An 11205-nucleotide genomic window follows, 5' to 3' on the forward strand; every position below is an offset into this window, starting at 1 on the left:
GATAGACTCCACCAGAAGTCTGCTAGAACTGATACATGAATTCAGCAAAGTCGCAGGATACAAAATCAATGTACAGAAATCGGTTGCATTCTTAAACACTAATAACGAAGCAACAGAAAGACAAATAAAGAAACGGATCCCATTCACAATTGCACCAAGAAGCATAAAATACCTAGGAATAAACCTGACCAAAGCTGTAAAAGATCTGTATGCTGAAAACTATAGAAAGTTTATGAAGGAAATTGAAGAAGATATAAAGAAATGGAAAAACACTCCGTGCTCATGGGTTGGAAGAATAAATATTGTTCAAATGTCAATACTACCCAAAGCTATCTACACATTCAATGCAATCCCAATCAAAATGGCACCAGCAGTCTTCTCGAAGCTAGAACAAGCAATCCTAAAATTCATATGGAACCACAAAAGGCCCCGAATAGCCAAAGTAATTTTGAAGAAGAAGACCAAAGCGGGAGGCATCACATAATCCCAGACTTTAGCCTCTACTACAAAGCTGTAATCATCAAGACAGAATGGTATTGGCACAAAAACAGACACATAGGCCAATGGAATAGAATAGAAACCCCAGAACTAGACCCACAAAAGTATGGCCAACTCATCTTTGACAAAGCAGGAAAGAACATCCAATGGAAAACAGACAGTCTCTTTAACAAATGGTGCTGGGAGAACTGGACAGCAACATTCAGAAGAATGAAACTAGACCACTTTCTTACACCATTCACAAAAACAAACTCAAAATGGATAAAGACCTAAATGTGAGACAGGAAACCATCAAAACACTAGAGGAGACAGCAGGAAAAGACCTCTCTGACCTCAGCCGTAGCAATTTCTTACTTGACACATCTCCAAAGGCAAGGGAATTAAAAGCAAAAAAATGAACTATTGGGACCTCATGAAGATAAAAAGCTTCTGCACAGCAAAGGAAACAATCAACAAAACTAAAAGGCAGCCAACGGAATGGGCAAAGATATTTGCAAATGACATATCGGACAAAGGGCTAGTATCCAAAATCTATAAAGAGCTCACCAAACTCCACACCCGAAAAACAAATAATCCAGTGAAGAAATGGGCAGAAAACATGAATAGACACTTCTCTAAAGAAGACATCCGGATGGCCAACAGGCACATGAAAAGATGCTCAACATCGCTCCTCATCAGGGAAATACAAATCAAAACCACACTCAGATATCACCTCACGCTGGTCAGAGTGGCCAAAATGAACAAATCAGGAGACTATAGATGCTGGAGAGGATGTGGAGAAACGGGAACCCTCTTGCACTGTTGGTGGGAATGGAAACTGGTGCAGCCGCTCTGGAAGACAGTGTGGAGGTTCCTCAAAAAATGAAAAATAGACCTACCCTATGACCCAGCAGTAGCACTGCTAGGAATTTACCCAAGGGATACAGGAGTGCTGATGCATAGGGGCACTTGTACCCCAATGTTTATAGCAGCACTCTCAACAATAGCCAAATTGTGGAAAAAGCCTAAATGTCCATCAACCGATGAATGAATAAAGAAATTGTGGTTTATATACACAATGGAGTACTACGTGACAATGAGAAAGAATGAAATATGGCCTTTGGTAGCAACGTGGATGGAACTGGAGAGTGTGATGCTAAGGAAATAAGCCATACAGAGAAAGACAGATACCATATGTTTTCACTCCTATTTGGGTCCTGAGAAACTTAACAGAAACCAATGGGGGAGGGGAAGGAAATTAAAAAAAAAAAAGAGGTTAGAGTGGGAGAGAGCCAAAGCATAAGAGACTCTTTTTTTTTTTTTTTAAGTTTATTTAGTTTTGAGACAGAGAGAGACAGAGCATGAACGGAGGGGCAGAGAGAGACGGAGACACAGAATCCGAAGCAGGCTCCAGGCTCTGTGCCATCAGCCCAGAGCCCGACTGGGGCTTGAACTCACAGACCACGAGATCGTGACCTGAGCTGAAGTCAGACGCTTAACCGACTGAGCCACCCAGGCGCCCCCAGAAGAGACTCTTAAAAACTGAGAACAAACGGAGGGTTGATCGGGGGTGGGAGGGGGGGAGGGTAGGTGATGAGCATTGAAGAGGGCATCTTTTGGGATGAGCACTGGGTGTTGTATGGAAACCAATTTGACAATAAATTTCATATATTAAAAAAAAAAAAAAACGTACACACTGCTGTGTGTCAGTTATACCTCAATAAAACCAGAGGAAAATAAGGGTAACTATGTAAGATGATGAATATATTAACCAACTTTATTACAGTAATCATTTTGCAATTCATACATACATCAAATCATCATGTCATACACCTTAAACATATAACAGTACATGTCAATTTTATCTTAATAAAGCTGGGGAAAAAAATCCTTGGTTCTTTATATATAGTCAGGAGTGAAAATAATAATAATGATAATCCAACTGATGCTTGGATAGTAGTCTATGTGAGATGTTTTTGCCTAAAATATTTTGGCCAATACTTATATATAAAGTAAGTTGACATGGTTCCCAGGAAGCTGGAGCTTTTTGTCCAGTGCTCAGCCATCAGCTTAAGAACATAGCTCCATTTTCCATGGAACCCCAAAACTGGATGATGCTATGTAGCCTAGTAGTTCTTATTGACACAGTAACCATGGCAGCTGGAGAAACTTCTGCAACCCCAGGGCAGGTTTCCTCAGAGCTCCTTCTTCCAAGGTCCTCCACCTGTATTCCTACTGAACCCTCTCCCTCAGTCACTCAGTTTACCTTACCCTGGTTCTCTAGAAGTAAAGTCACTTTAATTTATTTCCAGCTATCTCAGGAAACTCTAAGTGCTCTGCACACACTTTCTTAGGCAACCAGCAACACCTCTAATAGACCCATTTAGTATGGGTCTATTAGACCCAATGGAAACACAGTTCCATTATTGCAGCAAAGAAAATTTGGTGCATATAGTCTAAAATGTTTGCATACGAGGAGCTAATGAACCTGTGGTCACAAGAATTCAAAGCCTAATCCATTCAAATACGATTGCCTCATTTCCTTAGAAGCCAAGAGTTTTTGGTGTGCCAGTGTGGTGGGAGTATGTAGAAATGTTACTTAGTAAATGGAAAAAAGTACTTTAACCTTTCTGACAAAATTCAGCAAGTGTGAGATTGTCACAGTTAGAATTGGTTGTCTTTTCCAAATTTAGGTGACCTTTTTTAAGTGCAGCAATTGAAGTCTAATTAAACACAAAGAAGTTAAGATTTCACTCAAGAACCAATTTCTAAATTCAAAAATCCATTCCGTGCCAAGGTTCTGCTTACTTTAAACTGAAAATTAATTAATAGAGGATTTTTAAAACACTGGACATGCACACTGAACTATGTGCTATAGTCTCACAATGACTATATTCCGTGATGTTATCAGCTACTTTCAGATGTCAAAGAAGTAGAAAAGACTTGAAAAATAAAGTCATTGGTAATGAAGGGTGCAATCATTTTTGCAGTGACAGAACAAGTGATTATTTAGGGACATAAAAATATTCAGTGCCAGACCATACCTTCTTTTGTGACTTAAGGGAGGATTGGGGGAATCAACAAGTGGCTGGTTAGCCAATATTAAATTAACAACTTCAGGAACTCCATAGACAGGAGAATTAGCATAACAAGATCTGGGAAGGATCTGGCAAGTTCTTTCCCTCACCTGCTAGAAGCAAATGAAAGAACCCCCTCAGGCCTAGTGTCTCTCTTCACCACAGCTCCTCACACTAGGCTGGTTTCTCAGTTTACTGGTTTAAGAGCAATAATAACAATTCTTGCACCTTTTTTTTTGCTTTTTTTTTTTTTTAAGTATGCTTCATGCCCCATGTGGGGGCCCAATGCAGGGCTTGAACTCACGACCCTGAGATCAAGACCCTGAGATCAAGCCCTGAGCTGAGATCAAGAGTCGGACACTCAACCGACGGAGCCACACGGGCGCCCCCGACAATGGTTGCACTTAAAGTATTTTCAAAACACTTTCCTGTCCTTTCTCACTTTTGTCCTCACCCAGCCCATTATCTCCATTTGCCAAATGCAGACGCAACTCAAGCTCTCTGAAATCTGGGCTGCAACCACTGTTCAACAACAGGAGATGCTACGTTGAGATACAATCCAGAATTGGGGGCAGATCAGAGGAAAACATCTGGGCGCCACCCCAAACATGGCCATCAAAGCAACCACCAGATCAGTGAGTGGTTCTCCTGGGGGCTGGACAATCCACTGGACCTCTGGGTGGGGGTAAAGGACAGAGGGTTCTGTGCCATCCTGCCCCTCGAATCTCACCTTCCCAGGCTGAGTCACTGTGTCAGTTGAAACGGAATGTCTACTGCTGTAAACCAGCCCTGGGAGTTATCCCCACATTTCAGCTGCACAGGGTACCTGCAAGCAAGTCCACTGCCAAATATGTATATTACAATCAGTCTAGCTCATACTGGATCTGTTGCAGTACACAGAACCCATTATGAGGTCTGCCATGAGAAACTTACATTCTGGCTTTATTATTTTTTTTCTTTAATTTTTTTTTAATTTACATCCAAATTATTTAGCATATAGTGCAACAATGATTTCAGGAGTAGATTCCTTAATGCCCCTTACCCATTTAGCCCATCCCTCCTCCCACACCCCCTCCAGTAACCCTCTGTTTGTTCTCCACATATTCTGGCTTTAAAATGTCCAATAGGGATTAGTTCTACCCTTGACCTAAGCTAAAACAAAACACATAAGCACATTTTCTAGATCAAAGAATGCCAAGATAACTATGCAATGGGTTTCAGAGAAATAGATCTCCACTTTGAAATTGAGCCAGAATTCATATCTTACCCTCCTGAAAAAAAAATGTTTCCTTACCAAAACTACATAAGACACTTTAAAATTTTCTTTTGAAAATTCCTAGGTTTTGGTTGCCGTGGTGGAATGTGAAACCTACATACCTATTGGAAATATCTATTGCTTTAGTAACCATGTTACTTTGGATAGCTACATATCTCCCAAACGAGAGAACAGTTTTCCTATTTTATGAACAGGTGTAGATTTCTGCCTGTAGCTGTAGCGGTTTTCACATTATAATTTCAGAACACTTTGAAATGCTGTTATTACCACCATATTTTTACAAAAAGGAAACCGAAGCATAAAAAGGCTGTCCAGCACTTACAGTCAGTGGTTCCTAACGTGTAGGCTGAGAGAGGATCACTGTAAGCCCAGAGATCTTGCAGAGGGCCAGCCAGGTCCTTCCTTTTCCAACCATGTATCTGTGTGAGGCAGGGTTTTCTCCGTACATGAACTTCAACAAAAACAACACATGGCAATGGTGTCAATGCAGAAGCAGATTGTTGAATCCAACTGCCTTTTGTCAGGCTAGACATTTAAAGAGATGTGCAAAATGTAAAACAATACCATTCTTCTCACTGGATTTCGCTTGGCAAAATACAGTTATCTGTCATAAAATATGCACTTATGTTAACACGTTATAGGCTTCTATCATTACTTTAAAATGAAATATGAAAGTATTTCTTAAATTTCTCAGTTTTAATTTCTAATATGGCAAACAGCAATAGATATAACTTACATAACCAAAAGCTCTTTGGGGTCCTCAATCAATTTGTAAAGGAATCTTGATACTAAAAAGTTTGAGATCTGGGTGAAAGAATAAAACCTTCGTGGGAAAAGCAAGTCAAATAATATTATCAAAAGAGAATAATAAGGACAAATTTGAAATTAAAATGAAGATCACTATTGTAGTTCACCATTGTACAATTAAGAAAGAAAAAAAGATATTTTCAATAAAATTAAGAAAGAAGATCATGTTTTAGGCAAAAGATCCACATGCAAGGTCCAAAGAATATGGAAAAATAAAAATTTCACAGAATTTCACAGAAATTTGTTTTTGAAGGGGAGTTTGGGTGTATTTGCACTATGGGCTAATAGCAAAAGCATTGGGAAGGAAGAGGGTGTTGTTAGCAATGGTAGTATTATGGATGGATCAAAATATTTGTAGGTCTAAATCTGTCAGCTAAATTAATGCGAGATCTCAGGCTGAATATGAATCAAGTTTAATTAAAAGACAAGTCAGGATACAACCTAAATGTTGACCAATTGTGAATTGTGATACAACCTTACGGTGCATTTCCAGCCAATTATGTTCTGAAAAGAATATTTAATAACTTGGACACATGTTCACAAATATAAGAAGGAGGCTACCAAACAATATTTGTAAAAATATAAATATAAAGAAAGGTAGGAAGGCTACAAACGAAAATGTTAATGGTTATCTCTGAGGATGAGGGATTATTATTACATTTTTGTTTGTGTTTTATTGTACATTTAAAATTTCCCCAATAATAATAACAACACTAATAATATTATAATACTTTTTTTTTTTTTTTTTTTTTTTGTAGAGCTATAGCTATCATTCTTGTTTTCTTTATGCAGCCCCAAGCTGGAGCTATCTCTCCCCGAGAAGCCACACCCACTGACTCCTCCCAGGTTTTAATAAATAGCCCCAGGAAGTCAGTCTCTTCCTTCCCTTTACAGGGGCCACGGGAGGACTCTGTTCTGCTTTTGAATTCAGCAGCTCCAGCCTGTGCTAATTGATTTGATTCTGGGAGTTTAGAATTTGGTAGTTGGGAGCAGAGTGAACTCTTCCTGAAATAATGAATGCAAATTAATGTGAAAGTATATCCCCAGGATTTCCTGTAAGAATCTTTTATTACAGTGACAGTTAGGAGTTTTTACAAGTACTTATCATAAATAATTTATTGCCTCTGGTGGCAGGCTAGATACCTTACGTGACTGTTACTATGGGAACATCAATGTCCATATACAGTTTAATTCTATTCCCAGAAGCTGAAATGAGAGTCGGCATTATCTTAATGTTACAGATGTGAGAATTTAAGCATTCGAAAGGTAAGTAACTGGCCCAGATTCAACAAGATGAAGCAGAGGAAGAAGAGCTGAAACTGGACTGTTAACACCCAACCCAGGACACTTGTGCCTACAGCTGGAAGCTTCCACATCATGTGCCCTGTGAGCTTGGTTTGTCATGGGCTCTTCTATATGAGGGTTGACACCAGGGGGGCCTACACAAGCTTTGGGTGGGCACCGACAGTCTTGTTACCTGGAAGTATTTTACAGGAGGAAGAAGAGGGTGCCACTCCCAGGCTCTGAATTACCCTTCGAGGTGAAAGTCAACAGAAAGTCAATGCTAAGAGTGCACTAGCCAGTGACTCTCACTTTGCCCAGGTAGGAGAAGCCAGGGCAAGCAGCAAGGGAAGGGAAAATATGTGAGCATTAAAGAGAAAGTGTTAAGAAACATCTAGACAAGTACAAGGAAGGCTGTTCCATTTTAAATAAATGTGGCACAGGCAAGAAATGCAGGGCATACTTAAATGGAAAGGTGAAGATTTTTCAATTGTCAAAGGGCTGGTGTGACAATGAAGTAACTTTTCTCCTTCCTTCCCCATTGTCACAGGGGAATGATGACCCTTCCCCACATCATCTTCTCAACTTCTGTTTTTTGGTACAGGGAAAAAACATTGGAAAACCCCAGGAAAGCTGTATAGGGAAGGTCCACCTTTTATGTGGAGGTTATAGTCTAGGAAAACAAAGTGATAGTCAAATGATCTAACAAAAGAGAATTACAGGAAAACCTTTGGTTGCAAGTAACTTGTTCTGTGAGTGTTCCACAAGATGAGCAAACATTTCTAATAAATTTTAATTCGATAAACGAGCGATGTCTTGCAATACGAGTAGTACATGATGCTGAATGTTACATGATCACAACTGAGCCAATGGTTCCTGAAACTTGCTTTGCTATACAAGTGCTCTGCATTACAAGCATGTTTCTGAAATGGATTATGCTCACAAACCAAGATTTTACTGTACTTTCTTGCAAAATTGATATAAAAATCTACCTTCTCACTACCCATCGCTTTCTATCCTTTAATACTGTTTAACAATCAGGGGCGCCTGAGTGGCTCAGTTGGTTAAGCATCTGACTTCAGCTCAGGTCATGATCTTATGGCTGTGCTGACAGCTTGGAGCCTGCAGCCTGCTTTCGATGCTGTGTCTCCCTCTGCCCCTCTCCCAATCACACTCCTCTCTCTCTCAAAAATAAACAATATTTAAAAAATACTGTTTAACAATCATAATAAATAATTCTTTTAATTTTGTTTTAACATTTATTTATTTTTGAGACAGGGAGAGACAGAGCATGAACAGGGGAGGGTCAGAGAGAGGGAGACACAGAATCTGAAACAGGCTCCAGGCTCTGAGCCATCAGCACAGAGCCCAACGCAGGGCTCGAACTCACGGACCGCGAGATCATGACCTGAGCTGAAGTCGGGTGCTTAACTGACTGAGCCACCCAGGAGCCCCCATAATAAATAATTCTTAATAATGCTTTATATAATAACAAATTATTAATAAAAAATACTCTAGTAATTATACCATGAAACTCTTTATTCTGATCTTGATGGAAGAATTATAAGGTGACTCTAAACCAGGAGTCAGCAAATATTTTCTTTGAAGGGCCAGATGGCAAACATTTTAGGCTTTGCAGGCTATACAGGATCTCTTTAAAAATGTAAAAATTATTCTTAGCTCAGCTGTACAAAAATACAATTTGCTGCTCCCATCCTAAGCTATTGCAGCAAATATAAGGCCCTTGAAGGGCAGGAGGGCAGAGCAGACAGGCCATCCATATCCACTTCTGTCATTTTCACAGACTAGTCTGTCTTGTTTCCATTACAATGGGCTCCAGCCCCTCAAACAGTGCCTAGTGGTCATTAGGCCTAAATATGTGATCGCTGATTCAGTAAATGATAGCTGGGCTCTGACAGCTGGAGAGAAGTTGCAATTTGTTGAAAGTCTGCCATTTGGTGTTGATTCTTTCCTCCCAGAATCTTGGTGTTGCAAATTCATAGTAACAGGCCTTTGCTCTCTCCTGGCCAACAAGGGTATTATCGACAATGAAATGACTAAATATTATGACTTATAGTACAATATGTCCTACATGCATGAGCATCTCAATGGAAAACGGTACAAAAAGGGAGTTTTTTTTTTTTTTTTTTTTTTTTTTTTTTACGTGCAAATCATCCTGGATGGAGGAACACCCGTATTTCCTGGTGGGGTGGAAGGAAACTAACAGTTCCTGAGCCAATTTCATGCTAATATGTTTCACACGTTATTTAATACAATCCACATATGTCATTAGAAGGTAGAGGATATTACATCTCATGGGTAGAGAACGGAGGCTCAGGGAGCTTGAATAATTTGCTCAAGTTCCAAAAATAAGTATGTCACAAACCAGGATTCAACTCCAAGTCTGTCTGTTCCCCAACTTCAGGCTCCTTCTATTATATCTGCCTACGGTTAGTGGTTGTACTATTTCTAGCTCTACCAACAATTTGCCCTGTGTCCTTTTGAGATGATCAGTTCACCTCATTCATTAAACACAAATGTAAATAGCTACCCATCTCTCAGGGCATTGAAAGAATTCGTGAATGTTACAAAACACCGCACATAGCACTACCTTGCACTCACTAAATATTTGCTGAATTGGAATTTTGTTGAACATCTGAATTGGCTGTTACCCAGGAGAAAGGAGAGAAGAATATGTGGAGGAAATGCCTGATTGATCACTACTGAGATGGGGGGGGGACAAAAAGCATGACACACAACTCAGTGATTGTGTAGACGGGGGGGTATAAGTTCAGCCAAAGCAGGGTGCAAAGCAGGATCCAGAGAATAGGAGAACTTGGGTTTCTAGGAGAACTAACATAAACAGTACATCAATTTTCAAAGGATTTTTGTTTTTGCTTTTGTTAGCAACAGAGCCGTTCTTCAGAAACCTTATTTTGAAGCCCAATATATAAAACAAATACAGAGTTATTCTTAGCCCTGCTTTCTGGTTTCCATGGTGTCCCCTAAGGAACTTTTACAGAACCCCTAAGGCCCACTCAGGGCAAGGTTTGAAACTTCCTGCTCTTATAGCTGCCTCCTCCCTCAACACCCAGTCAAACATAGTATTTACAATTAATGAAGGGTAGGTGTTCCCTTTATCCTAATAATAGTATAGAGATACTCTGTAGAGGGTTTTCCTGCTGATGGTTATCATGTTCAGAGGTGGAGGTGACTTTAGGCCTGGTTTGATTCAGGCTTTCAACTATGGGGTCAGGAATATGTACCTCTTCGTTTTCTGATACTGTATTCTCCACGAAGACACCATTCCTTTTTTTTTTTTTTTCCTGAGACAGAGACAGAGACAGCATGAATGGGGTAGGGCAGAGTGATATGGAGAGAGAATTCCAAGCAGCTCTGCACTGCCAGTACAGAGCCCAGTGCGGGGCTCAAAACCATGAAGCCGTGAGATCATGACGTGAGCCGAAACCAAGAGTCGGACGCTTACCAACTGAGCCACCCAGGCACCCCTGAAGATGCCATTCTTAAGCATGCTCTTTCTACACATGACAGAGATGGCCACCAGCGGTTTCAGGCTTCTATCACCCCTAGTATCTACAATCTCGGGAGAGAATGACTCTCGATCAATAGTCCAAGACCTCTTGAAGGACTCAACACCATCAGTCATGTGCTCATCCTGGTGCAATTACTATGGTTGGAGTAATTTAGAATTGATTGGCCAGGCCTGGTTCACGCACTCAGCCCTAGAGCCAGGAGGAAGGCCGGTACCACCAGAACATACAGATCAAGAGGGATGGGTGTGAAGGGTGATGCCCCAAAGCGATACTGAGCACAGAAAAATATATGCCCCCTCCAGTGTTCACAGACATGACTATGATGGTAAGCAAGCCAAGGAAGGGGAGATTTGAAGCCCATGTTGACTGAAGTGATGATATAAGAAAAAGGCTAAAGTAAAATTCAGGAACAAGAAAAGAGAAAAGACAAGAGAAGTGTCCTGTTAGTGTGGGCCTGCACTTCCGCAGGAGAAGAAAGACTTCTTCGGTTCCTGAAGGAAAGGCAAGTCGATTGTTGAAGCCATCCAGAGGATGATTTGTCATCAGCGTCAGATGAAAAGTGGTCAACAAGTGTCTGCATGAGGATGTTGTGTGGGAATTCAGATTAGGAAGTCACTGGGGAAGACTTCAAGAGGCATTTCTGCAGTGATTCAGTTGCCAAGGGTGAGAGGGCAGAAAAGAGCAAGGATCAAGCTTTAGGAGCAGAGTGATTTCTTATTTATTTTGGACACAG

The 11205-nt window shown here is 40.5% G+C and overlaps 1 long non-coding RNA gene across 1 annotated transcript in view; it reads right to left on the bottom strand.

Annotated features, from left to right (window-relative positions):
* LOC147583325 (uncharacterized) overlaps positions 1–10241 on the bottom strand; it is a 172536-nt gene extending 162295 nt beyond the window's left edge. The window contains exons 1-2 of the long non-coding RNA XR_015248092.1: positions 10185–10241; positions 5153–5281 (exon numbers count right to left, since the gene is read on the bottom strand). This is a non-coding gene — a long non-coding RNA (uncharacterized LOC147583325). The remainder of the gene's footprint in view (positions 1–5152; positions 5282–10184) is intronic.
* Positions 10242–11205: the final 964 nt, after the last annotated feature.

The sequence above is a fragment of the Puma concolor genome, chromosome A2 (genome assembly GCF_028749965.1).
Source record: "Puma concolor isolate L17-30 chromosome A2, mPumCon1.1.hap2, whole genome shotgun sequence".
In the NCBI taxonomy this organism is placed as follows: Eukaryota; Metazoa; Chordata; class Mammalia; order Carnivora; family Felidae; genus Puma; species Puma concolor.